Here is a 25,414-nt window from a genome sequence, read left to right as displayed (position 1 = left end):
CCTGGAGCCTGCTTCGGATTCTGTGATTCCCCCTCTCTCTGGCCCTCCCCCGTTCATGCTCTGCCTCTCTCTGTCTCAAAAATAAGCATTAAAAAAAAAAAAAATTTTTTTTTTTAAATAAATAAATAAATAAATAAAAAGGGGCAGACTGGGGCACCAGTGTGGCTAAGTGGGTTAAGCGTCTGACTTCGGCTCAGATCATGATCTCACCATTCATGAGTTCAAGCCCCACATGGGGCTCTGTGCTGACAGCTTGGAGCCTGGAGCCTGCTTCAGGTTCTGTCTCCCTCTCTCTCTCTCTGCCCCTCCCTGCTCACGCTCTCTCTCTCTCTCTCTCTCTCTCTCGTCAATAAATAAACTTAAAAAAAAAGGGACAGAGTAACTTGGAGTGTATCAACAGTTGCCTGTGATTCTCATTAACAGTTCTTGGTTATCTAAAGTGTGTTTTAGAGAGAACACACAATTAACTTTGAACAACCAAGTACCTGCAACTATGGTTGTTGATTTGTCTAATATTACTGTGATTTAATTTTAAAGTCCCTCTTAAGAACCCTGGAAATCAGTGCAATCTACCTAAGCCATTTTATTAATAACAAAAGTACCAAAAAAGCCTGGGCCTCCTGTATGGTGGATGAGACTTCCATTCTCAGAGTCAGAAAGTCCTGGGATCAAATGTTAGCTCCTGACTTATTTGCCATATAACCTCAAGCAATTCATTTCCCCTCTCTGGGCCTCAGTTTCCTCACATGAGGAACAACAGGGCTTTACTTCATCGAGTGACCAACTAAGTGAGACCTCAAACAGAAAGTGCTTAACAAACATGAGTATGTGTTCTTCTTATTACAAAATTAATGAACGTTTGCTCACTCACAAGCTTTTAGCTACAAAACATGCAAGCAGTATTCGTGTTCTTATCCCCGACCCGAGTTTTCAGTGGGAAATTATTAGGAAGCACAAACTCCTTTTTTTTTTTAGTCTTTTTTAAACATTTGTTTTGAGAGAGAGAAGTGGGGGAGGGGAAGAGAGAGAGAGGGAGACAGACTCCCAAGCAGGCTCTGTGCTGACAGTGCAGAACTGGATGCTTAACTGACTGAGCCACCCATGCACCCAAATGCACAAACTCATTGAAGCTGTGAGGACCAGGATGCTGCAGGGATGGTGTGACTTCTTTTTAGATCTGGTTTTAAAATTGTAAATAAAGCCAAAAAAATCAAAGAAGCCCAACTGTTCACCAATACATCAATAGGGAATTGGGTGTTCTGAAGCGGGCTCTGCTCTGACAGCAGCAAGCCTGAGGTGGGCCTTGAACTCATGAACTCAAGATCATGACCTGAGCCGAAGTCAGACACTCAACCGACTGAGCCACCCAGATGCCCGCCTGCGTGTACATTTGTAAAAGCCTAGGAGTATAAAAAGTTATAAAGGTGCTCATTGAGGGTGGTGAACTTATGGCTAATTTTCAATTTCTATTTTTCGTACTTTTTGTATTGTCAAAAACTTGCCTAATGAATATATATCCATCTTTAGCCTAAGTAAATAAGTACATAGATAAATAAAGAAACCAATAAATAAATCTGTTTTAATTTGGAAATAAAATATTCTTGAAACATGTTCTTATTAATTCAGTAGCTGAATCTCATGGCGCACATACTGAAACATCCTCCTTGGAACTGCACAGAACTGAGATAAAGAGCAAGAAAGTGGAGGTCCAAGCAATTCCTAGCACCATTGTGCATCAAAAATCTGGGGAGGCTGTCATTTGTCACCTGGAAATTCTCCATTTCAGGATAGAATTGTTCTCTCTTTTGCTGCTTATTGCTTTCTTTTTGTTCATACATATTTGTCTCATCTCACCAATTATTATGAGTTTCAGAAAGGCAAGACCCATTTCTTTTATTTCGTTTGTTGCATGATTTCTGCACAGTGCCCAGCCCTGTGTTAAGTATTCACTAGTCATACGGAAAGTACAGGAATTGCTAGTCTCTGAGTGTGGTTCCTCTAGCCAAGCCTATGGTGGAGATGACAAATGTACAGTCCATGGGTGTATTTGACCTGCTGACATGTTTCATTTTGATCATAGGATATTTAAAAATGGTTAGTTGCTTGCCAAGGTGTTTTAAACATGGGGAGATTTCATGCCAAAATCCAGGTTTCCAGCTTTTCTTGGAAAATCAAAACATCGGATCAATCAGATCAATACTCCCACATGGCACAGTGTGCCAAGCATGACAGTGGCTGCCTCCTTTAGAAGGGGAGAATATGTTCTCCATTTTGCCATAGTCCCTCCCTGATTACTTCACATCTGTTCTACTCTACTCCTTAGTGTTACCTACCAGGCCCTTGAGTTGGACACTTTTGAGAAGTTCTCTGCTTGGTTCTTCCAACCTACAAATCTCTTGGGCTTCACTGCTTGGTCCATATTTTGTTCAGCCTTCTGACCATGCTGTCTTATAAATGGAGTGATTTCTTTCAGGAAAGCAGCCTAGCAATGCTGCATTCTTTGTGAAGCCGTTTCCAGATTCCCTCTTCCAGATGTATCCTTTAAGCACTTGTGTATAGGTTAAGCACTTGTCACAGGTACATTGTACATTGTAAGCACCCCAAACACCTTAACCTTATTATTACACCTTTTTGTGTTCCCGTCTTTTCTTTCAGATCATAAACTCCTTGCTAGCATAAAGGGTGTTACTCATCTTTAGACCCAGTTGTAGCAATTGTACAAAATTGGTGTGTAATAAGTGTGCATTGAATTAGATAGGAATGCACGCACAGCACTGAATTCATCATGAGAGTGTAACAATTTAGGGTGGAAAAAAAATCCTGGGTCAGTGAGGTTGGGTGGGCAACAAGGGATGTGGAGGGAAGAGCAAAGCAGTATTTCTCAGGTGGATCCCTGAAGAATTTGTTAAAAATGCAGTTTTCTGATCCATGAGCCTTCTGGAGCTGGGGTCTTGGAATGTGAGACCCCAACCCCAGAGATTCTGATATAATTTTATCAACCCCAACCCCAGAGATTCTGATATAATTGTCTTAAGTATTAAAAGAAAAGTAAATCCTCCCTTCTAATATGTATCCAGAATTAGTAATTCTATACTACAGTAAGAATAAAGAAAACAAGTTTTGTTTCTTTGTTCTCTTGCATTGTGCTTTTTTATTTTGCTATTTTTGTATTTTATAAACATTTATCACAGATTGAAGTTGGAAACAAAGCTGTCCGTTCTCCTTTAATAATAATCACTAATATTTATTAAGCATTTACCATGTGCCTGACACTATTCCAAATGCTTTACAGGTGTTAACTAATTCAATCCTTACAACAACCCTATTAGGATGGCCTTATTATTATCCCTATTTTAGGTTGAGTAATGGAAAAGTTGGGTTTCAAACCCACATATGACCGACCTGGAGCTCCCATTGTCAAGCAGGAGCCTCTTGGCTCCAAGACAATGCAGTAAATATCCCACATCTTCCAGAAAACTCTCTAGACTACTCTGACTGACCACATCAACCTTAATGACAACATTTACATTCCATTTTCCATATTGTGGTCTGCATCTAGTCCCCCCCCCCCCAAATATATACCAAGCACTTTTTGGATGGCCAGCCTTGTGCTATTCATTTCCCCTGCACTGTTGCACTTTGCTGTACATTCCCTGGGATGTTCTCTAGTGCCTTTGGTATATGTATTGACTTCCTCTCCAAGGACATTACGTGCACTTATGAGGGCAGAGTAAGCCATTACTCTCTGCACTGCTGCCTTACCTGGGGCCCTTTGCTGCTGTCCACATGGAACAGACAGTATTGTGCAATGGTGAGGGAGTCTTCAGATCTGAGTTCAAAGACAGGTACAACCACCTCTAGTTTCATATTCTTGGGCAGGTCAATGAACCTCTCTGACCCTTAGGTTTCTCCTCTGCAAAATGCAAGTCCATTAATTCAACAGACATTGAACGAGCTACTGTTGTGTGGCACGGGCTGATCAAAGTCGGCGTAGATCCTGAGCTCATGGGGCTTCTAGTCTGTCCATCCCTTTTCTCCCAGGAGAACTAAATGGGGTAATACCAAGTAAAGTGCTTACTTAGGTCAGGTCTTGGGGGCATGTAATAGCTGCTCAACAGATGTCAGTTATTCATTCAATACAGTCTATTTAATTAGAAGCAAGCAGTCCACTCAACACCAGAAGAAAATTTAATTACTTCATACCACACAGATGTAAGATTATACACCACTCCATCTCAAGCCTTTACTATTCAGTTCTTGCTTTGCACTTCATGTCCATAGCAGCTATGTCAGGGCCTGGGAAAACAAGTGAGCCTTCCCTCCCCAACCCTGTCCTGCTTTTGTAGGCTGGTGATCTGTCAGAAGAAGAAGAAGAAGAAGAAGAAGAAGAAGAAGAAGAAGAAGAAGAAGAAGAAAGAGGAGGAGGAGGAGGAAGAGGAGGAGGAGGAGAAGGAAGAGGAGGAAGAGGAGGAGGAGGAGAAGCAGAAGAAACACAAGCAGAAGCAGAAGAAGGAGAAGGAGAAAGAAGAGGATGGGGGCACCTGGGTGGCTCAGTCAGTGAAGCCTCTGACCTCAATTCAGTTTGATCTAGGAGCTGATGGGTTTGGTGGGTTGGAGCCCCCCCCCCTCCCCTCCACATGGGGCTCTGTGTTGACAGTTCAGAGCCTGCTTCGGATTCTGTGTCTCCCTCTCTCTCTGCGCCTCCCCTGCTCATATGTGCAATAAACATTTAAAAATTTTAAAAAAATAAAATAAAAAAGAGGAGGAGGAAAAATGCCAAAACCAGGGTTAGGGAACTGGTCTCTTTCATATACTGACATTGATGTATCAACCAAACTTTCAGCAAAGTGCAGAGGTATGATATAATTGTGTAGTCTCAAGACAATTATTAAAAAAAATAGATTTAGCTTTAAAAATGAATGAATTCATAGCATATAGAGAAGTGGTCTGGCAATAGGACGCACATGCAAGGGTGTTTGGGAACTATTTTTTCTCAGTCCCGACAGTGCATCTCCCCTCCGGTGGCTACTCCTCAACTCATTTGGAGATGCTGTGACAATCCCAATAGCAGATCCTTCCTGAATGGTCCTCCCTTCCTCCTCCACCCTTCTCTCGTTTGCCACATCACACTCGGTATCAGATCAAGCTGGAATCTCTGTCTTGTCACTTAGCAGCTATTTTGAGTTAACCTCTGGAGTTTCTGCAGGAGCAGAGCAGAATAAAACTCTCCTGAATCAGGACCGTTCTGGAGGGAAAACGCCAGGCACGGAGTAGGCTTTTATTCCCTTTTTTACTCTACCCCCCCCTTCTCCTTCCTTCTTACTCTCTCTTACTTCCCTCTCTCCCTTTTTCCTTCCTTCTTCCCTCCTCTCCTCCTTCCTCCTTCCTCCTATTCTGTCTTTCAAGAAAAGCCACCAGGTTCGCGGGAATCTCAGATGAAGTCCTTAGCCAGACCCACTCCCGTTCCAGATTAGATCCCCAGCCTCCCGCGGCCGCCCATGCCTCATCCCCTTTATTCTAAGGTCAGCGAGGGCTTGGGATGTTTGAAGCCTGGGAGGCGAACAGAGTCCCTCCCCGCGCTTTTCTGACTCAGAGCCAGAGATGGAGAGGCGCGGGCTCGCGCCCCCTCCCTTTCCCCCACTTTCGGCAGCGCCAGCCGCTCCGCGCCCCTTGGCACCAGCGCCTTTTCTCTGTCGGGGAAGGCGAGCCCAGCCCGCAGCCGCGCGGCGGGGGCCGAGGGCGCCTCCTCCCTTCCTCCCGCTCCCCTCCCCTTCCTCCCCTCCCGATACAATGACTGGGCCGGAACAGCGCATCAGCCGAGTCTCATTGGCAGCGGCCGCCCCAGCCCCCGGAGAGGCGGCGGGAGGGGGCAGCTGGGGAGAGAGGAGCCGGGAGCCGGGGCTGACAGCGAGGCCGGGCGGGCGGGCAGGACGGAAGGACGGGAGGACGCGAGGCAGGCGGCCGGGGCACAGCTGTTAAGTGTGGATCAAAGCGAGGACGCGCGGCGAGCGGCGGCGGGGGCGACGAGCGGCCCCGGGCCGGGGATGCGGCGGGCGCCGGCTGTCCAGCGAGCCCGGGAGTCGGGCCGCGCGGCTCACGTGCTGAGCAGGAGCTTGGGCCGAGAGGAGAAGGAAGAGGAAGGCAGGCGCCCGGGAAGGCGCTGCGCAGGGCGGAGTTGCTTGCACGGCTGGCTCCGAGCCGGTCGCCAGGTCCCGCGCGGTGAGCCACCGAGACAATAAAGTAGCGGTCGGCAGCCCCAGAGCCAGGAGGCAGCAGAGCAGGTAGGGGGGCGACTGCCAGCGGTGCCCAGCTTGCTGCGGGGGGTGGGAGGTGTGCGACCGCGAGCGGCGGCCACCTCGGGCGCTGAGCGTGCGCCTCGGGCGCAGCGCGCGTCCGGGGACCCCCAGCGGAGGTGCGGGGCTCCGGCGCTCGCGCGGGCAGGAAACCCCGCCCACGGCTCCTGGGCTCCGGCTGCCTCCGCTGGAGGCTCTGGGGCACTTGGCGCGGCGCTTTGAGCGCTTTGGTGGTGTGGGGACAGGAAGTTTGGCGGTTTCGAGGCGTTGGCGCTGGTGGGGTTTGTAAACGCGCCGCCAGGGACCATGTGCTTTGGTTGTTGCGCGTTCGTGGGAGGTGGGAGAAACGCTGATGAATCCCAGATACTTTCAAAAGGCAGGGAAAGGACTGGCGTTAGGAGAGGATACTTGGGGTTTGGTTTGTCTGCCCCTTTTAACTAGGCGTGTCTGATCCTAGCCGCTTCTCTGTTGGAAAGGCTGTGTGCGTGTGGATCGCCCTCTATCAATTTTCTGGAGTATTTCACCTTTCACCTTCGTGTGTGTGTGTGTGTGTGTGTGTGTGTGTGTGCGCGCGCGCGCGTGTCGGGGGAGGGGACAAAGATGATGTTTTTGGGAAATGCCATTCGGTTGGGACTGGAAGGTAAACTCTTCCTTTGCATTGAATGCCCTATGCTCTGAAAGAAACTACTGAGCAGTGGTTGGTGTTGTTGACAAAAGGAGTGAGAGCTGGTCTGAAATCTTCCCCGAGCCTGAGAAAGCAGCCGCAGGAGGAGGTCTCTCGCGCTCTCCTTTGTGTGGACGCTTCCTTCCAGATGTGAGAGGGTTGGGCTGGGCGCTCCTGGGTGGGGTAATAATTATCCCGAACATTCCTGCGATCTGCTAGGACTTGTAAACATACCAGAGCCAACTCCTCTGAACTTTTGCAAACCAACTTGGTCTGCTTGCCGGTGCCCAGACGGCTGCGTCTGGAAGGTGGCCCCTTCAGAAGAAAGACTGCGGAGTGCTGACAGCAGCAGGCTTTCCGGAAAGCTGGTGGATCCACAAAGGTTAGCTAGTGTTCGCCCCAGAAATTTACCAACCAATTTGGAGGATGTGTGCAAGGTTTTAAGGCAATCCCTGACATGCTGCCTCCCGTCCTAAAGAGAATGCATCTGTGGAGCTTCCAAATCAAATATCTGGAGGAGAAGAAAAGCAGCTTCACCTTACTTAACCTCCTCAGGCGGCACTTTCATGTGCCATACACATGCTGTTAAGAATGGTGGTTGGCAGCTTATTGTGTGTCGGGCATCCCAGTGGGCACGTTTTGGGCATTATAAATAGTCCATGGAGTGGTAAGCTGAGCGCAGAGGGAGGTTAAGTAGCTTGCTGTAAGTCACACTGGTAATTTGGAGTTTACAAGACATCTGATTCCAGATGCCGGGCTCTTAACCATGACAATGCCTCTAAAGGGGATGTGCTGTAATGGCATTAATGATGAGGAAGAAAATAATAGTAGTAACAATAAGTCCCTCATATATTTTTTATTAGATTACATAACATGATGGTGACTGACCTAAAGTAAATACTCAGTATATATGTTGGTCTCTAAATTAAATGTCACAAACTAGGTGATGGTTATATTGATAAGTCTATGATGCTTTTTTCTTTTTTATGTATCTGAGAATTTTGTAATAACAAGTAAAGCACAACCACACACACGCACACACGCACACACACACGTTTGAACAGTGCTTACATTTCCTAAAAGAGGGCCAGAAGAATTCAGGCAATTCCAAGGACTTATTGCCCAGGAGAGGTTAATCACTTCTTTATGACATCTGCAAATATTAATCAGACACTTCGGTTGCTTAAATTCAGTAATGCAGGTGGAATGTATTTGAAAAATATAATGAGGGAAAATGAAGAAATCTACCTAAAATGCCATTTTAGTGAGGTTTGAGTTTCATTATTGCTGGGAAAATCTCAGAAGTCGCTTCTCCTGGGTTATGCAAGTGATTGCCTTAAACCTCACCCTGCTTGGAGATGAGTAAATTTTCCTCTTAGTGGCAGGACAGTTCTTGACTTCTCAAACAGGCAGACAGTTGTGCTTGAGCCTAATAATGTAGAATAATTTCGGGGGAGTTAAAGCTACAGCCACTCCAGAGTGTAAAAGCAGCTAAAGTTTTCTCAGTATTGTTTACTGTCGTCACTGGCCTGTTTCTAGCCAGCATGAGAATCCTTGTTCTCCATTTGATTTCACAGATTTAATCAAGATTCTGCATTGCTTTGAGCAGACAAAAAGGAAGTTTTGGCTAACTGACAATACAAATAAGGTACATGGAAAACAGTTAAAAAAATACCCTGTCTTATACAGAGCCTGCAGTGATTGTCTAAAATTTCAGGAACTCTTCATAGTTATCTTACACACCAGTACACACATCAGTGAAGGGTTGATGCTTGCACTGCAAGTGACCTCTCTCTCTGTCTCTCTCTCCATCTCTTTCCCTTCCTCCCTCTCTCTTCCTATCTCCCTGCCTCCCTCTACATCTGCCCCAGAGATCTGATCTTATCATGAACACATTATTTTTACATACTCAGTAACTGCTGAGGCTCACTGGAATTGCTATCTTCAGCCTATAGATAAATAAATCATATAACTCAGCTCACCAGTTAAGACCAGTTAAGACTGTCTCTCTCTCTCTTTTTTTCTCAATGTATCTCTCATCTCTCTCTTTTTAGATATGATTTTTATTTTGTTTTAGAAGATGCTTTTTTAAAAAAGTAATTTATTTATTTCTGGGTCATTAAGATTTCTCTTTCCTCTTCTGGTAAACATGGGTCCTAGGTAGTCAGAAACGGTAAGGTAGCAGTTTTCTATTGCTAGATGCTTGATTTAGGGGCCAAATCCTATTTTCCTCAATGATCAGATTGACCAAAATTATCATGATGTTTCTTATCTCATTTTTTTCTGGTACGATCCTTTTTTAAGCTAATCGCACAAAGCAGTGTTTTCTAAAATGAAGTTCATGAGGGCCGCCTGGGTGGCTCAGGCGGTTGAGCTCTTGGTTTCAGTTCAGGTCATGATCTCACGGTTCATGAGTTCAAACCCCGCATCGGGCTTTGTGTGGGTAGCACAGAGCCTGCTTTGGATTCTCTGTCTCCCTCTCTCTCCACCCCTTCCCCCGCTAGCTCTGTCTCTCTCCAAAATAAATAAACATTAAAATGAAGGTCATGAAATCGATTTAGTGGGCTGCAACCAGTATTTTTTTTTTTAAGTATAACAGGACAGAAAATATCAGCATCGTCATATGTTAGTAAGTGTTCTGTAGTTTCATGAAACTTTGAGTCAGTTCTGTATCTGGGGCTGCATGCACATTCTGGGTTGCAGTATAAAATGTAATTCTTACCATGAGTTGCTGTCTAAAAAGTGGAAAGCTACTGCCACAGGGTGTATTTTCATAATAAGTGACAAACACCCAATTCAACTGGAATTAGGAGATACATATCTATACAGATATATGTAAATATTTTTCATGTATACAGGTTCAGATTACTGAAAGATACATACTTAGAACTGGCCCCAAGTGCATCTTGCTCAGGGCTAAACAATGACTTCAGAATCTGATTTCTTTCTTTGGGTCTTCAGCTCTGTCTTCCTCTTTTTTCCTCTGGGTATAGGGTCCCTGTTGGGTGACTAGCTGACTATAGCAGTTGCTAGTTTACACGATTTTCGGTTTAAGTCCAACAGAAAAGGATAGACCTCCTTTGCCCAGGTGTTGAACAAAAAGCCTCAAAACTAGTTCTGACTGGCCTGATTGGCATGGTTTGGAGGGAAGCCCTGTGCCAAATGACTTCTGCAGAAGTTGAGGTCTTTGCCTTGTGGTGGAATCTCACCCAGACCACATGGACTGTGGATGGCAGAGGGCTGGACCTCCAGATAAATACAGTTGCTGGATAAAGGGGAAAAGGATGCTGAGGAAATCAAATACACATTTGTTGAAACGTACAAGTGTCTGACTCAGTGAAAGGCGATTTCTGTTCTCTGTGATGCCAGAAAGAATGGAGGCTGAACTGAATTATACTGAGGCAAATAGGTTATCAATATGACTTCTCATGTATGCAAGGAAAGCCTTAGCTGTCACTTTTAACCTAGTCAATACCAGGACTTAGGAGATCACAATGCAGAACAGGTCAAATTGACAGTGGTTGCTCTGCTTCACAATGGCACTGAGGGAAAAAAAAGGCAGATGTATTGATTAAAAATCCACTACAGACCCTAAACCTCTTACAAGGGGTGGTCTTGACCCTTCTTGCGTTTATGTACGAATCTTGGAAGGCAGCGTTTATTTTAATCACTTGGCTGCACTAATGTAGTGAAAGTAGTTGTTTAAGTGGTGTCTTTCAGCAAATTGTCTGAAGAATACACCTCCTTGAGGGCCAAGGCCAGTGAGTTTTCTGCTCCACAGCTCGTCAGCCTTGAGATATTTATCTGGGTCTATGTTACTCTGCCCTTGGGGATGTGCTGCTTTTAATTATCCTCTGCCACTTCGTGTACAATTATCCAGTGGGTAAGGGGGCCCTAATTGTGTGCGGCTGTGGAGATAATGTGCACTCACAGCAGAGGTTCCCTCGAAGTAGGGGAAGGATCATGCTGGCTTGCCCGGGTCAGTCCTGGTTAATGCCTCCGCCTCCAGTTTGGATGATAAATTATATGGTCACCTCACATAGACTATTTTAGGGGACCATGATTAGAGGTCTTTTTAATAGATAAAGAATTCCTTTCACCAGGCAAGATTAAATGTAACATTTAAGGATGGATGCTTGTGTGGTTAAAGTAAAAAGGAAAGCAAGAATGTGGTTACCAGAAAGGTCATGATAGTGTAGTGATTCTTAACCCAGAATGATTTTGCCCCCAAAGGGACCCTTGTCAATGTCTAGAGAAATTGCTGCCATTTATTGTTGCCATTTGGGGAAGGTGCTATAGGCATCTAGCATGTGGAAGCCAGGGAGGCTGCTAAACATCCCACAATGTACAGGACAACCCCCAGAACCCAGAATGTATATAGTGTTGAGGATGAGAAAGCCTGGTATACCAGTTATATTTGAGGAGGAGGGAGAGAAAGTGTCTAGGAGCTTCTGAGGCAACAGAGTGATGGATACATGGCTGTTTACGTGGAGATTATAGTGAGTTGTGTAGTTCCATTTTGTTCATTTTTTAATGTATGTTACACTTAAGAATAAAAAAAAAAAACTTAAAAAAATAAAGAGATGCTCACCATAACTGCAGGATAGGATGGACATCCCGATGCCTATTAGGGTCCTGTTCAGATGTGAAGGCTCAATAAATAATAGTAGAGTAGAGCTAATGGTAATAAGACCAGCTCACATTCCCTAAGCATTCACCTGTGCTGGGAATTGCTTTGCCAGGATCCCATCATATTTGTTGAATTGACCAAGTCTAGGTGTTGACCAGTATTTTACAGAAAGACAGAATGAGTTTGGGTTAGGGACACTGGCTCTCGAGTCCCCGGTGACCTGCCCTCAAATCCAGTTGCACCACCTATGGAGTATAGGACTTGGAGCAAGTGGCTTACCCTTTTTTGTGCCTCACTTCTCTCATCTATAAAATGGGGAGAGTAGGAGTTCCTACCTCATTGGGTTATTGTGAGGATAAAATGACAGTGTAAAGTGCTTCATACAGTGCCTGCTACATATTAAATACCCCATAAATATTAGCTATTATTACTTTGGAGGCCAAGAAAAAACATTAATAGCTATATTTTTTTTATTGGACACTATGTGCTAGATTTCAGTCTAAGCATTTTTCATCCATCCTTTTCTTTATGCTTGCAAAAATCCTCTGATATAGGTGTTATGTACGTTTATCACTCCCATTTTATAGATGAGGAAAATGGAGACTTGGTGAAATTAGCAAATCATGGAGACTTAATTTCAACCCGAAGTCGTTCTGACTGCAGAGCCTCTGCTCTCAGGTATTACGTCCTTTTGTGAGATCTGAAAGGGAAACTTGAGATCAGCTAACCCACAAAAATGAGTCCCAAAGAGAGATGTGATTTGGCAAGTTATTAAGGGATGCTGCAGGGCCAGAACCCAGGTTTTTTGCCTCCCACCATCTTCCAAAACCGTCTGTGTTTTGCAGACAAATGCATCTACCTCACAAGGCAACTATGGTGGGTGGGAGCAGACCCAGACCGGGGACACAGGGTCTGGAATTGTGGAGATGTCTTCTAATTCAGCTACAAAATAGCCCAGGGCTGTGTTTGCCGAAGTGGGCTAGGTGTACCCCTGGTGGTGTTTGAGTTAATTTTAGATGATAGATGGAGAATTATTTTACTTTGATGGTTGCTTGTTTATTTTAATGTGCACCAACATATTTTTTTTTCCACTTAGACCTTCAACACTTATTGAAGAATGTATTTCTTTCTGCCTTGCTGAATAAACTATTGACAGACTGCATATTACCGCTTAGGATAAGGCTTAGGATATGACATTTACATAATGTCAATGTAAAATAATTTTAAAATATTTGTTAGTAACAGAGTGTGGGTGGTGCTGAAAAATGGCTACACCCCCAAAGGGAATCTGCCAATGATGGAAGTCTGGGAAATACCAGACTAGAGAATGTGTCTCCAGCATGGTGCTCTTGAATCCCTTGGGGATCAGATTCTGATTCAATAGATATTGGGTGGGAGCCTGAGAGTCTGACGAGCTCTCAGGTGATGCTTTTGATGCTCATCTGTGGACCATACTGTGCCTAGCAAGGGATCAGAGAACCTAGAAGGTTCGTGGACATGTGCTGGGTGTTGTGGAAGGGTCAGAGATGGGTAAGGCAATCCCCTGCCTCCCAGGAGCTTAATCTAGTTGGGGAGAGAGGATGTGAGTGGACCAGGGAGGTCTGCAGAGAAAGCTTGGCGGGAAGGGAGAGGTTCAAGTACAGGTGCAGGTCTGCCCAGAGCCGCTGCAGCAGGATGGCAGGAGGGGAGGAGGGGGATGTTTCCCTTCCGCCTGAAAGATGTGTGGCAGCAAGTGGAGAGTTCCAAGACAGGCTTGCCAAGCAGGAGGAAGGGTGCGAATAATAAGGAAGACTCTAGAAAATGCCTCTATATGCAAAGTGGAGATTTCCACAATAATGGGATCAACACAGAATTAGTCTGGAACGTTCAGTTAGAATAACCTGCCTGGGGACGTCTGAGTGGCTGTCGGTTAAGTGGCTGACTTCTCTTCAGGTCATGATCTTGTGGTTGGTGAGTTCAAGCCCCACGTTGGGCTCTGTGCAGACAGCTCAGAACCTGGAGCCTGCTTCAGATTCTGTCTCTCTCTCTCTCTCTCTCTCTCTCTCTCTGCACCTCCCCTGCTCATGATCTCTCTCTCATTCTGTCTCTCCAAAATAAATAAACATTAAAAACAAAAAAGAGAGAATAACCAGTTTCTTCAAAGAATAGGCCCCTGCCTAGAAATAATAGTCCCCCTTTTCTTGAGTCTCCAGAAGTGCCAGGCATTTGCCATGTGCTTTTTGTACAGTGTGTGGCACCCGTCTCCACAGTGACCCACAGTACCCCGCACTTTTTTTTTTTAATTTTTTTTTTCAACGTTTTTTATTTATTTTTTGGGACAGAGAGAGACAGAGAATGAATGGGGGAGGGGCAGAGAGAGAGGGAGACACAGAATCGGAAACAGGCTCCAGGCTCCGAGCCATCAGCCCAGAGCCTGACGCGGGGCTCGAACTCACGGACCGCGAGATCGTGACCTGAGCTGAAGTCGGACGCTTAACCGACTGTGCCACCCAGGCGCCCCACAGTACCCCGCACTTTACAGAGGAAGAAACCAAGGCTTGGAGGGGCTGTGTGACTTGTTCAAAATGCACCCAGCTGGTAAGTGACAGACCCGGAATTTGAACTTGGAACAGCGTCTGGGCTGTTTGACACAATCCTGCAAGAGACTCTGCTCTTTGTGATCCCTGACAGTTTCAGCCTGAGAGGTCTAGCTTTCTCTCCTGAGAGCATACCTCCCAGGAGCTTCGTATGGCCCATCGTGCTTCAAATGAGAGTATTGCCCCCTGAAACAGATCCTCAGCAAACATCCAACATTGTCAGGTGGTGTATCCTTCATTGTTATTTATACAAGTTTATTTTTCTTGCTGCCTTGCTAGATAAGTTATTAACAGACCAGAGTTTTTGGCATTGTGACCATAAATTAGAAATAAGTTCAAAAATGCATCCCTCCACCCAAATAAACACTGGCTGTTTTGTTACAACGAGGAGGCACTTTCCTTTGGAAATCACCAACTAGCCTAGGTAGGACAGTTATTGGAAATAATTATGCCTCCGCCACAGCATGGGGCCAGTCACAGCCCCGCCTGATTCAAAAGGTCTTTCTGGAATACCAGCATCCATCTTCCAGCTGGTGCTTATAACAGCCAACAGTGTCGGTAGGGGACCCGACAATGGATGCAGCCTGAGGATTGTTTCCAGGCTTCCCTTGTTGCACCTGACCGACCCCATCCCATCAATACGGTCATTGTAAAAGAGCAGGAGGACCATATGCAACCCAAAAGGGAGGTGCAAAGCTCACAGAGCCACCCTGGTCCTGGTTCATCCAGGTTTAATACATGGTACAGTTATGCCAGATGAAGGAGGAGGAGCTGGGGGGAAAAAGGGGTTGAGAAACAGGAAGGCCAGTTCTAATCTCATCTCAGCAGCCAACTGACCTGATCTGTGTTAATTAGCTCTCTGAGTTTGTCAAGTGGCTGGTGACACTTGAGGTTGCTTCCATCCTAACCCTTTACACTACGAGCCATCAAACGTGTGCCCCGTGTGCCTTATCTGTCCCTATTGTATTATTCTCATTTTTTAATTGTTTTTAAGTCCCAGATAAATGTGTTTAAAATAAGTGCATTTACAAAAGGCTTCCTTATCAGCAGTGTGTTGGTGGAACAATTCAGTAAAATTATTTGCTGTGCAGTAAAAATAATATTTGGCATAACTTGTCATCAAGTAACCTTTCAGTATTGAGGCAAAGATCAAAACATTAGGGTAGCGTAGCTTTTTTGAGAAGCTGGGAAAGATAAGGGTATTTGAGGCGATCACAAATGAACTAATTGCATCCATTTAAATGGACAAGTTGAAATGCAAGATCCTGATCAAGTAATGAATACCATGTGCCCCTACACTGGGAACAACGTAGAGCCTCAGCCCAGTGGGGCCATAAGACGTAAATTGAGGACATAGCATGGTAATTTGCTCCAACTGTGCTAAATTAATTCAATGCATTTTGAAGTGAAAAAAAAAAGTGTCTTATATACCTTCGTGTTCTCAATCCAGCTGAATTGTCACTGTCTACAAAAAGGGGAGTGTCCCGTTTTCTCAAGGCCAAAGTTTGATTCAAACAAATGAAGAGTAAGAAATCATTTTTTTGCAGCGATTCAGCTGCTTTGAGCTGTTTGGATCACGAGTGGTTCTTGTACTTTGTAGCAGGAAGTCTTAATTACACCTGGAAAAAGCATACCAGAAAACTGTCGCTCGTCTTTTTTTAGACCTCAGTGAAAAGATTTGAAAATGATCAAGATAAAGGCTATTTAAAAGTTGATAGATTGTCGACAAGTGTTCATACTATTCGGCAAATACTTTCACTATAATGATAAGGGGGGGTGTGCAACTGTGTCCTCTTTCAGAATATACAAGGCAGACTTTCTTCTTCTCATTTCTTATACAGTTTCATTTATCTGGGGTTGTCAAGGAATAAATAATCTGTTTCACTAAAGTGATTTTTCCAGGTGATTACAGCTTACCTCTGCCTACCCACATTATTTTTTTGCTCGAACTATTTTTGATGAAAACATGGCACATGCTTTTTTACTTTTTTTACACGGAGTATATAAATGTGGGTAGATGGTTCCCGGATTTGGGCTCCTCATGACAAACACCGCGTTTTGTTCCTTGCCATCATCCTGTTACTCTTTGACAGCTGAATTGTGGGGCTGAGTGCCTCTGTATAAATAATCACCGATTTTTATTCTCTAACAGTAACTGGTAGTCCTAATCACACGGTTTCTCCGAGTAGTCAGCAAACCCCACGTGGGGTGCTAGGAACTTCATGTACATTATAGTCCTGGCTAATCTGCCTAACCCCCAAGAAATGAGATTATTCTTCCTGTTTTACAGGTGAGAAAATTGAAGTTTAAGAAAGTAGTAGTAAGCAGTAGAGCTGGGATTTGAACCCCTGTCTCTCCATGAGGCATGCTTGTTGATAGCTCTTATGAGAGTTGCCTCTTGCTCTCTCCTCTCTGCCTCAGTTTGGGTATTTGTGTCTGTCCCCTTGCTTTAAAGACTTTCGCTGAGTTAAGTATGCAAGATTAGGTGTCTACCTCATTTATGGGTATCTTTTTCCTTAAATGGGGTTCTGAGGGTACTTTTGCTGATTCCTAGATTCCCAGATATATTCTGCACAGTTGCAGTTTCTGGAACTCTAACCTGTGAATTCACCACTGTGTATGCTAAGGCTTTGGGGGGATTAGAGGATTTTCTGCATTATGATTAAGCAACATAATCAAGAAACCTGCCATCAGGAATGCTTGGCGAGTCCAGAATGCAGGGGTCAGCAAACTTTCTGTGAAGGGCCAGAGACTAAATGTATTAGGCTTTGCAGGCCATATGGTCTGTGTTCACTTACTTAATTCTGTCTTTCTAGGGCAAGAATTGTCACAGACAATACATAAAATAATGGGGGAAGCTAAATTCCAGTAAAACTTTATTTAGAAAAACAAGCAATAGGCAGGAGTTGGATGATGGGTCTAGTAGTTTGCTAACTCCTATTATAATGGGGGAAAGGACCACCAGTCAGGATATTTTACTTATTTTTAATTTTAATTTTTATTATTTTATGTAAATAATTTTTAAAAGTTTTTTCATTTATTTTGAAAGAGAGAGCATGAACAGGGAGGGGCAGACAGAGAGGGAGACAGAGAATCCCAACAGTGCAGAGCCCGACGCAGGGCTGAAACTCACGAACTGTGAGATCGTGACCTGAGCTGAGATCAAGAGTCAGACACTTAATGACTGAGACACCCAGGCGCCTCCCAATCAGGATATTTTAAACGCCTAACTAGGTAGGTAGTTCAGAGACAGTGAGTGTAGAATGAGTGGTGGTTAGGCCCATGGACTCTGGAGCTAACTTCCTGGAATTTGTCTCCTCGCTCTGCCACTAACTATTTGAATGCAGGCAAACATCTTAATCTCTCTGTGCCATGGTTTTCTTTTAAGATTAGGAAAATAATGGTCCTTACATCGTAGGGTTGCTTTGAGAATCAAGAGAATTATATTTAAAGTACTTAGAAATAAGCACTGTGTAACTTTCTGTGAAGTTAACAATCACAAGGAATCTGATTTCTCTCTAGTGATACTAAGTATTGTAATGAGTTGAGGGAAAGAACAAGACTTCGTTTGCTCTGAGTGCAGTGGAGGGCAGCGATCAGGCTGCGGCCAGTTGAGGATGGACGTGTGGAGGGAGGAGGGAAGTTTGCTAGTGAAGGCAGCACAGTGGGTCAGGAGAAAACCTGGGCTCCTTGGCTGGCAGTTACAGGGAACTGGGTGTAGCAGTCTGGTCTTTACATCAGTTCCGTCTAGGGTGCTGCTTTCTCCATCTGTAGAATAAGGGGGTTCACCTGGGTTAGTGCCTGTGAATTGTTTGCTCGCAGGTTGAATTCTGCCTATAGAGAGCTTAGTTAGCTCCTAGAGCATTTTAAAAAATATTTGAATTAATCATCGGCAATTACGAATCAGCAGATTCTGCAAAAAAAACCTTTGGATTCCAGGTTTCTTTTAAAAATTCAGAAGCTCTAACAATACTGGCTGCATTCCCTCCTGGCAACAGTTGGCTAGTTCTGAGTGATGACGGCCCATGGGTTCCATCGTTGATTACTGCAGCAGGTGTCACTGGTGCCCAGCTCATAGACTTGCCCTTCCATTTCATTGCAGGCCAGCCTGACCTCCAGCTGCCAGCACCTGCATTCATCTTGCTGAGGACTCTCTCTGACTGGGAGTGAGTGCCAGGGATTTGATGCCCACCTTTCCAATGACGATGGGTTCAGTGCACAGACACCTGAGCTCCCTTGCCCATCTGGTGAGACAACTGAGGTGTTATTCTACACCTATTTCGAGAGTTTTGCCATAGGGTTCATCTCCAGTCACCCATAGCAATAGTTGACTTAATAGGACACTCCCCTTTTTATGGCGTTTCATTGCTTTTCTCATTTCCCCACTCTCCCACTGGTGTTCCCTGGGATGACCTCTCAGAGAAATACCTTACTTGCAGTTGAATCCTTGTGTAAGGCCACCTTCAGGAGGAAGTCAGAGTAAGAAAACCATGGCCTTACCACTCAGGCCAAATGAGAATTGCCCTTGTTTTTCATCATGCTTGGGCAGTTTTCTTCCGTAGAGAAATAGTTGTCCATCCCATGACTATCGAAAGAGGGAAGGCTAAGGACTGAATGGGCTGTAAGTGTCCAGAAGAATGGGAGTATATTCCTTGTGTAAGTAAAGAATAGATGGAAAGCTTTTGTGCAAATGACCTTTTTCATTCACTGAAGTCTTGCCCCATAGGTGTCTGAATTTCTGATTTCTTCAATAGAAGATCCTTATGGATTCTTAAAGTGGGGACGATTTAATGGGGTATTCTGCAAGAAGCAGTCAGAACCCCTGAAATGTGATTGGTGGATTGATTTAAACTGCCTGAGGAGATGTGCAAAAAAAAGGAGATTTGAGAATCAAGCTTGTTTTCTAATAGGTGACCAACCAACCTGGTTGCCTCAGGGCTGAGAACTCTCCTGGGATGTACTAAATCTGGGGAAATCCCAGGCAAACCAAACTAAGCTGGTCACCTACTGTAGATACAGGTCACACCTAGGACCTTTCAAAGTCCAACCCCTGAAAGTTTATGTCCTATGTGTGTGTGTGTGTGTGTGTATGCTTATGAGTATATATATATATATGCATTTAAATAAAATATATGTGTATATATTTTAAGTTTATTTCTTTATTTTGAGAGAGAGAGAGAGAGAGGGGAGGAACACAGAGAGAGAGAGTGAGACAGAGAGAGAATCCTGAGGAGGCTGCACACTGTCAGCACAGAGCCCGAAGTGGGACTTGAATTCACGAACAGTGAGATCATGACCTGAGCCAAAGTCTGATGCTTAACTGACTGAGCCACCCAGGTGCCCCAATGAAATCATATTTTTAAAATGACCCCGAATTTAAATGCATGCTGAAAGACAATTACTCGTTTCTAGATTTCTAATTATAAAAATCTGGGTAAGTTTAACAGCCTGACTTCAGTTTTCCTTTTTGTCTGTGCCTCTGCTTTGCCACTGTGTGGACTTAGCTGGCTGTGGGGTAACACAACACTGTTAGTTAAAGGAGTGAATTTGGAAATGTTCAGTACCTCTTCCCTTTCAGGGCCTCCACTCTGTCATTCAAGCAGGGGCTCAGCAGCGTTGCCCCCGCATTTGACGCTCTGAGCACTGTCCTCAAAGGTAAATAGGGAAACTGGAGAAGGTGCCTCACTTGTGTTTGAGGGTAAAACACTTCCTGGACATTTGCTGTGCCTTAAGTTACCCATCATTTTTCTTCCACTGGGTGTTTATCTATTTTTACTCACACTGTTTTAATCAGAAGTGAACTTGTAAAAAGCTTTATGCCCAAAGTAGAAGAGTGTCACAGCTGGATGAGGGAGGGAGAGCCATGCCCCCAGACAGAGGACATAAATAGCAAAGGGTGTGAATGGCACTAGAATGTGGGAATCTCTGAGAATCAGAAGCCAGATGTGTTGTCTGTATAGCACAGCGTGGAAGGAAGACCTGGGCATTTGAAATTTAGCAAGATTTTGGGCATCAAATGAGGAAATTTAGACCCTGGCGTAAATATATAAGACTCAATGGGAAAGTTATAAGTAGATTTGTAACCAAAAATATATTTGTGTTTGAACCCAAGATCCATCATTTAACTCCATTTATAATCTCATACAAGTTAGGAAACCTTTCCTGAGCCTCATTGTCCTCATTCATAACACAGACCTGAGAAAGAACAGAAGCTGACTCTTAAGTGCCAGTAACGTACTATCACCAATGCTAGGGATGTTAGAGGAACTGATTTATTTAAAGTTTTACAGTCCTGCAAGGTTGGTATAATTAGCCCCATGTTACAGATGAGGAAATGGAGGCACTCGCATGTCCAATAGTTTTCCCAGCATCACTCAGCTAGTAAGTGATGAAGCCAGGTCCAAACCTGGGTCCGGCTGACTCCAAAGCCTGTGCCAGCCTGTTGTAACTTACCTCTCACAGTGCTGGCCTTCCTTGCGTCCATCCAGAAGCATATCCTGAGGTAGACTGCAAGCAGTGTATTTGGGAAGTGCAAGAAACAGCAGCAGCAAAGTCAGGAAATGAGACGAGGAACAGAAGGCCCACAGAAAGTGTGTTATCAATCCAACTGCCACCGTGGGCTAGGAGAGCTCCATCCCACTGTGGAAACTTGGAAACCAGCACAGTCCCTACATGCAGCATAGTGCAGCCCAGTGCAGTGGTCTCATCCAAGGGGTGAGGGAGCTGGGGTGTTTATACACCCATTTGAGGTGTATAACCTCACCATTTGAGGGCTGCTTCTGGGAGGAAGAGTGATAATTCCTACAGGCTTCCCTTGTATCCTGTGCTTGGCAAAGTAGGACCATCAGCCCAAGGAAGCCCTGGCAGAGAAATAAATGCAGGTGTGGTGGTTGGGAGCAGGGCAATGTAGCAGTAAGGAGAAGTAAGTCCAGAAGCAGTAAGGAGAAGGGAAAGAGTGCTGACAGCAGCTGCTACGTGGATGTTAGAACCAATCAATATGTGTAGAGGCAGGCCTAGGGCCACCATTTATGGAGGGTATAGTATGATTGTGTACATAATTAACAGTGAGAGGACTTTTTGAGGGCTTAGTCTGGGTCTTGTGAATCCTTACTTGACCTAGAATTGTTCCCAGGCACCTAGAGGAAGACCTAAGGGAGGTCATCTTGCATGTGTTGATCACGAATGTGGGATAAATGCCAGGCCTGCCCAGCCCTCCACAATGGGCTGTTTCTTTGGTGGCTCCAGGCATCTGAGGTCCATTGAGATATCTACTACCCCTGGGTCTGGGTCCAGAGGAAAAAGCTGGAGTGGGTGCTTCCACACAGAACCAGCCACCACTTCCTCCATTCAGAAACCCAAAATTTGCCAGCCCTGTGTTCTCTGAGGAAGGAGCGTTTGAAAAAGGATTGTGAACCAAAAACAGGAAAGGATAAATGTAGCTTGGGTGACATGATGAGCCAGGACTTATGTTTCTCTTATGATGATAACAGCTTGTTTTCCTGCCACCTCTTAAGGTTTGCTTTTCTTTCAAAATGTAATTACTGAGCACTACAGCTGTTATAGTTTTGGGTTGTCCCACTTCCAACCTTCCCTCGGTCCATTGGGGGGGTTCCCCATTTTGTGTGGTCTTGGTGGGGGCAGTGCCCATCTCTCCCTCTGAACCAGAAGATCAGATTGTTCCTTTCTTCATGTGATGCAATCCAGGAATATGGCAGAGTCTAGTTTTTGTTCCCTTCCTCCTATTAGTAACAACCTCCACCCTTTGGGTTTTCTCTGGGCTTCTGGCTGCCATAGTAGGGACTACATTTCCCATCCTCCCTTGTGTCTGGTATGGCCATGTGACCAAGTTCCACCTAATCCACCTCAATGAATGGGAGAGGAAGTGGTGGGTGCATGTTCTAGTTGTTCGCATTAGAAGGAAACACCTTCTATTTGTTCTTCTCTCCTTGCCTTAAGCTCTGGAACAAGGAAGAAGTAATGAGCCATCTTCAAACATGGGGATGAGGGCAATAATCCAGTCATTGGCTTGCAACCTTGGGAGTTCCCCAGGTGAAATCTGGCCCCCTTAAATGGAGGTCAAGAAGAAATGGAAGAAGGAGGCAGACCACTGCACCCTCTGAAGGCTGAGTCCTTGAAATGGCTCCTACTGAGGGAATGCTGGGCATTCCCTACTGAGGGAATGCTGGCGGCGGAGGGTGGGAGCAGGATGCTTATGGAGCCACTGATGGTCTGGATCCAGCTTAAGTGTCACCCAGCAGTCACATCCTCTCTATGACTTCCAACACCAGGAGATGGCAGAGCATGAAGGTTAAAGAGGTCCAGGTCCCTCCCTCTCTGTATGGAGCACAGCTACACTACCAGCCCCTGCCCCTGCCCCACCACCCTCTACTTGAACTTGAATTTGAACCAGAACTTAACTGAACAACTCTTACCTGGTCTTTGTTAAAAACCAAGAACCTATATTTTAACTGATACAAAGGCTTGACACATGACTTAGCCTAAATCAATGGCAGTTACTAGAAAAAATCATGGGAGTTGGTGCCAGGAAGACCTGGGTTTACCCTGCCACTTACTAACTGGATGATGTCAAATAAGAGATTAATCTAAACATTTTCTGAGGCTGTGGGATGCATTGTCATATTTAATACTCCAAAGCAAGTCTCTGGGGGCAAAATGCCCGGCACAATGCTTGGCACATGGTCAGCAATCAATGGAAGATGGTTATTGATGTTATCGTATCATTATTAATTATTCACAATGCTGAATTGTTGCTGACCACTCAGGCAGTAAGGCAGTATTAGTAACCTTATACCTGCTGGCTCTGAGGTCTGGAATTCATTGTCCAAATTTCTAGCGAGTTTGGGTCATCCATGGTAAATTAGCAGGTCAGCAAAAACCGTATGTTCCCTCAGACCACTGTGGGTAGCAGGCATTCGCTTACCTCAAGTAAAGGATATAGTCTAATTAGTGGAGCAGAGGATATGTCTGATGATGACGTGGACAGACCCCCCTGGGGTGGTGCCTTTTGATCCCTCACGACGCACACCCTGGGTAGGTATGGAGAGTAGCAAGTACAGGCAAAGTGTGCCTGTCAGGGAGACTGAGTATCTTTCTTTCCAGCACTCTTCCCCGGGCTAACTGGGAAGCCGCATCTTTCGTGTCTGTGACCACTGCCAGTGGTTTACCTGATTTCCGCCTCCTCCATTCTTAGTAACAGACCCCCAGTTTTCTTTGAGGCGGTAGTATGCTTTGCTGAGAGATTACCTTTCCCTTTCTCCCGCCCTATTCAATATGGCGGTGGGAGCCAAGTGCTGGCTGGTGAAGTGTAAGTGTGTTTTGTGGAGCTTCTGGGGGGGTCCCAGTTGGGAGCTGACTCAGATGGGACGCATGCTCTTTTTGCCTTTCTGTCATCCTTCTGCCGCTGCCCAGAACACAGGTACGATGGCTGGAGGGAGCTTCAACACCACTTTGTGACTTTAGCAACAGCCATGGGCTCAGGATAGCCAAGTAGAAGGTATAGGGATGTGCTTTCTTCTGGAAATGGCTACCCCACACGAATACTTGAGTGCCGCCCAAAGCTCCTCCCCCTCTCACCCCTCCCCACCATTTCAGCTTTATGTGTATTAATTGGCTTTGGCCTTATTTTACCTGAAGCATTTCAGTAGCCTTGAAGGTTCAAAGCACCATGCTACAGGGCTACGAAGCTAATTCTCTCACTTTCTTGTGGGGCTGGATTCATTTCTTCATCCTTTTTGCAAATGCCCAGTCTGCCTTCTCAACAGAGTAATCTGATAGCACCATTCTGCCCACTGAACTTACTCATGACTGAACATTTTGGTGCTTAATTATTCTGACGTTTTTTCGTTTGTTATTTTATGGACTTTGCTTGCGGTGGAAGGTGTTTTCTTTTTTTCCCCAAATACAGTAATACTTCTTGTTTTCTGCTTTTCTGAATATGTGGATGGATTCCCGATGATTGTTCCCACAGAGGAGGGATCTTGGAAAAACTAACCTGTGAGGTAACCTGAGGTTTGCAGCCCCTTGGTAATCTCTGTTGAGTTAATAAGCTCGACACTCTGCTGGTTATTCATCTTTTTAATTAAAAAAATTTTTTTTTAATGTTTATTTATTTTTGAGACAGAGAGAGACAGAGCATGAATGGGGGAGGGTCAGAGAGAGAGGGAGGCACAGAATCTGAAACGGGCTCCAGGCTCTGAGCTGTCAGCACAGAGCCCAATGCAGGGCTCGAACTCACGCACTGTGAGATCATGACCTGAGCCGAAGTTGGATCCCTAACCGACTGAGCCATCCAGGCGCCCCTAGTTATTCATCTTTTGATTCTCATCTCCAGGCCCATCTTCCTCTCCTCTGAACTGGGATGCGGGATACAAGGCTACAAGCTACATCTGTCACTCTCACTTTTAGCTGGCTTCTGATTAGGCTGTGTCAGTGGGAGGTAATGGCTGGTGATGGGGATGCAGGAGGATGGGGAAGGGATTTATTTCTGCTTCCAGCTCAAATGTGTCTCTCTCCAACAGCAGCAGGTATCAGTGGAGCTATAGCCAGGAAATGTGTACTTGAGTGTAAAGACCAACCCTAGTCTCATATTTACAAACTCCTCTTGCATCCGAAGAATCTAAGTGAGAAAGTAGCTCAGAATAATAAGTGAAGTAACTAATGTGCCCCAAACATGTACAAATTTCACAACCTGCAGTTGGGTTCGTTCATCCATTTAGTCATTCAGGAAACATTTGTTAAGTGTCTACAGCAACTGTGTGAGTGACCCTGGGGATCATAACGTAGGTGATTGAGACAGTGTTATTTGGAGAGGAAGTGTTACTTTGGATTAGCTCTGGAAGAAATACTGTTTTTGGAGTCTGTCTTTCAGCTGAGCCAGAAGGCCAAGAAGGAGCCAGCCATGTGAACCTCTGGGGGGAGAGCATTGCCAGGCAGAGGGCATGGCTAATGCACTTGCCAGGAAGTAGGAGCATGCCAGGAGGGTTTTAGGAATGGAAAATGAGTGGGTGTGGCTGGAACTAGAGAGCAGGGGAGGGCATGATGAAGCAAGATTATATTATGGAGGGTCTTGTAGAAGGTTTGTATTTTATTCATTTTTTAAAAGTTTTTTGTATTCCTTAAAAAAATTTTTTTAAGTTTATTTATTTTTGAGAGAGGGACAGAGAGAGCACCTGGGGAGGGGCAGAGAGGCGGCGGTGGGGGGGGGGGGGGGGGGGGGGGGGGGGGGGGGGGG

General features: G+C 45.1%; 1 protein-coding gene across 1 annotated transcript in view; it reads left to right on the top strand.

The window, feature by feature from the left end:
- Positions 1-5,776: 5,776 nt before the first annotated feature.
- Positions 5,777-25,414, top strand: part of FRMD4B (FERM domain containing 4B) — a 323,328-nt gene continuing 303,690 nt past the window's right edge. The window contains exon 1 of the mRNA XM_049640868.1: positions 5,777-6,281. The gene's annotated coding sequence lies outside the window, so the exon portion shown is untranslated. The remainder of the gene's footprint in view (positions 6,282-25,414) is intronic.

This window comes from Panthera uncia, chromosome A2 (assembly GCF_023721935.1).
Source record: "Panthera uncia isolate 11264 chromosome A2, Puncia_PCG_1.0, whole genome shotgun sequence".
NCBI lineage: Eukaryota > Metazoa > Chordata > Mammalia > Carnivora > Felidae > Panthera > Panthera uncia.
This window is presented reverse-complemented; position numbering and strand designations above follow the sequence as displayed.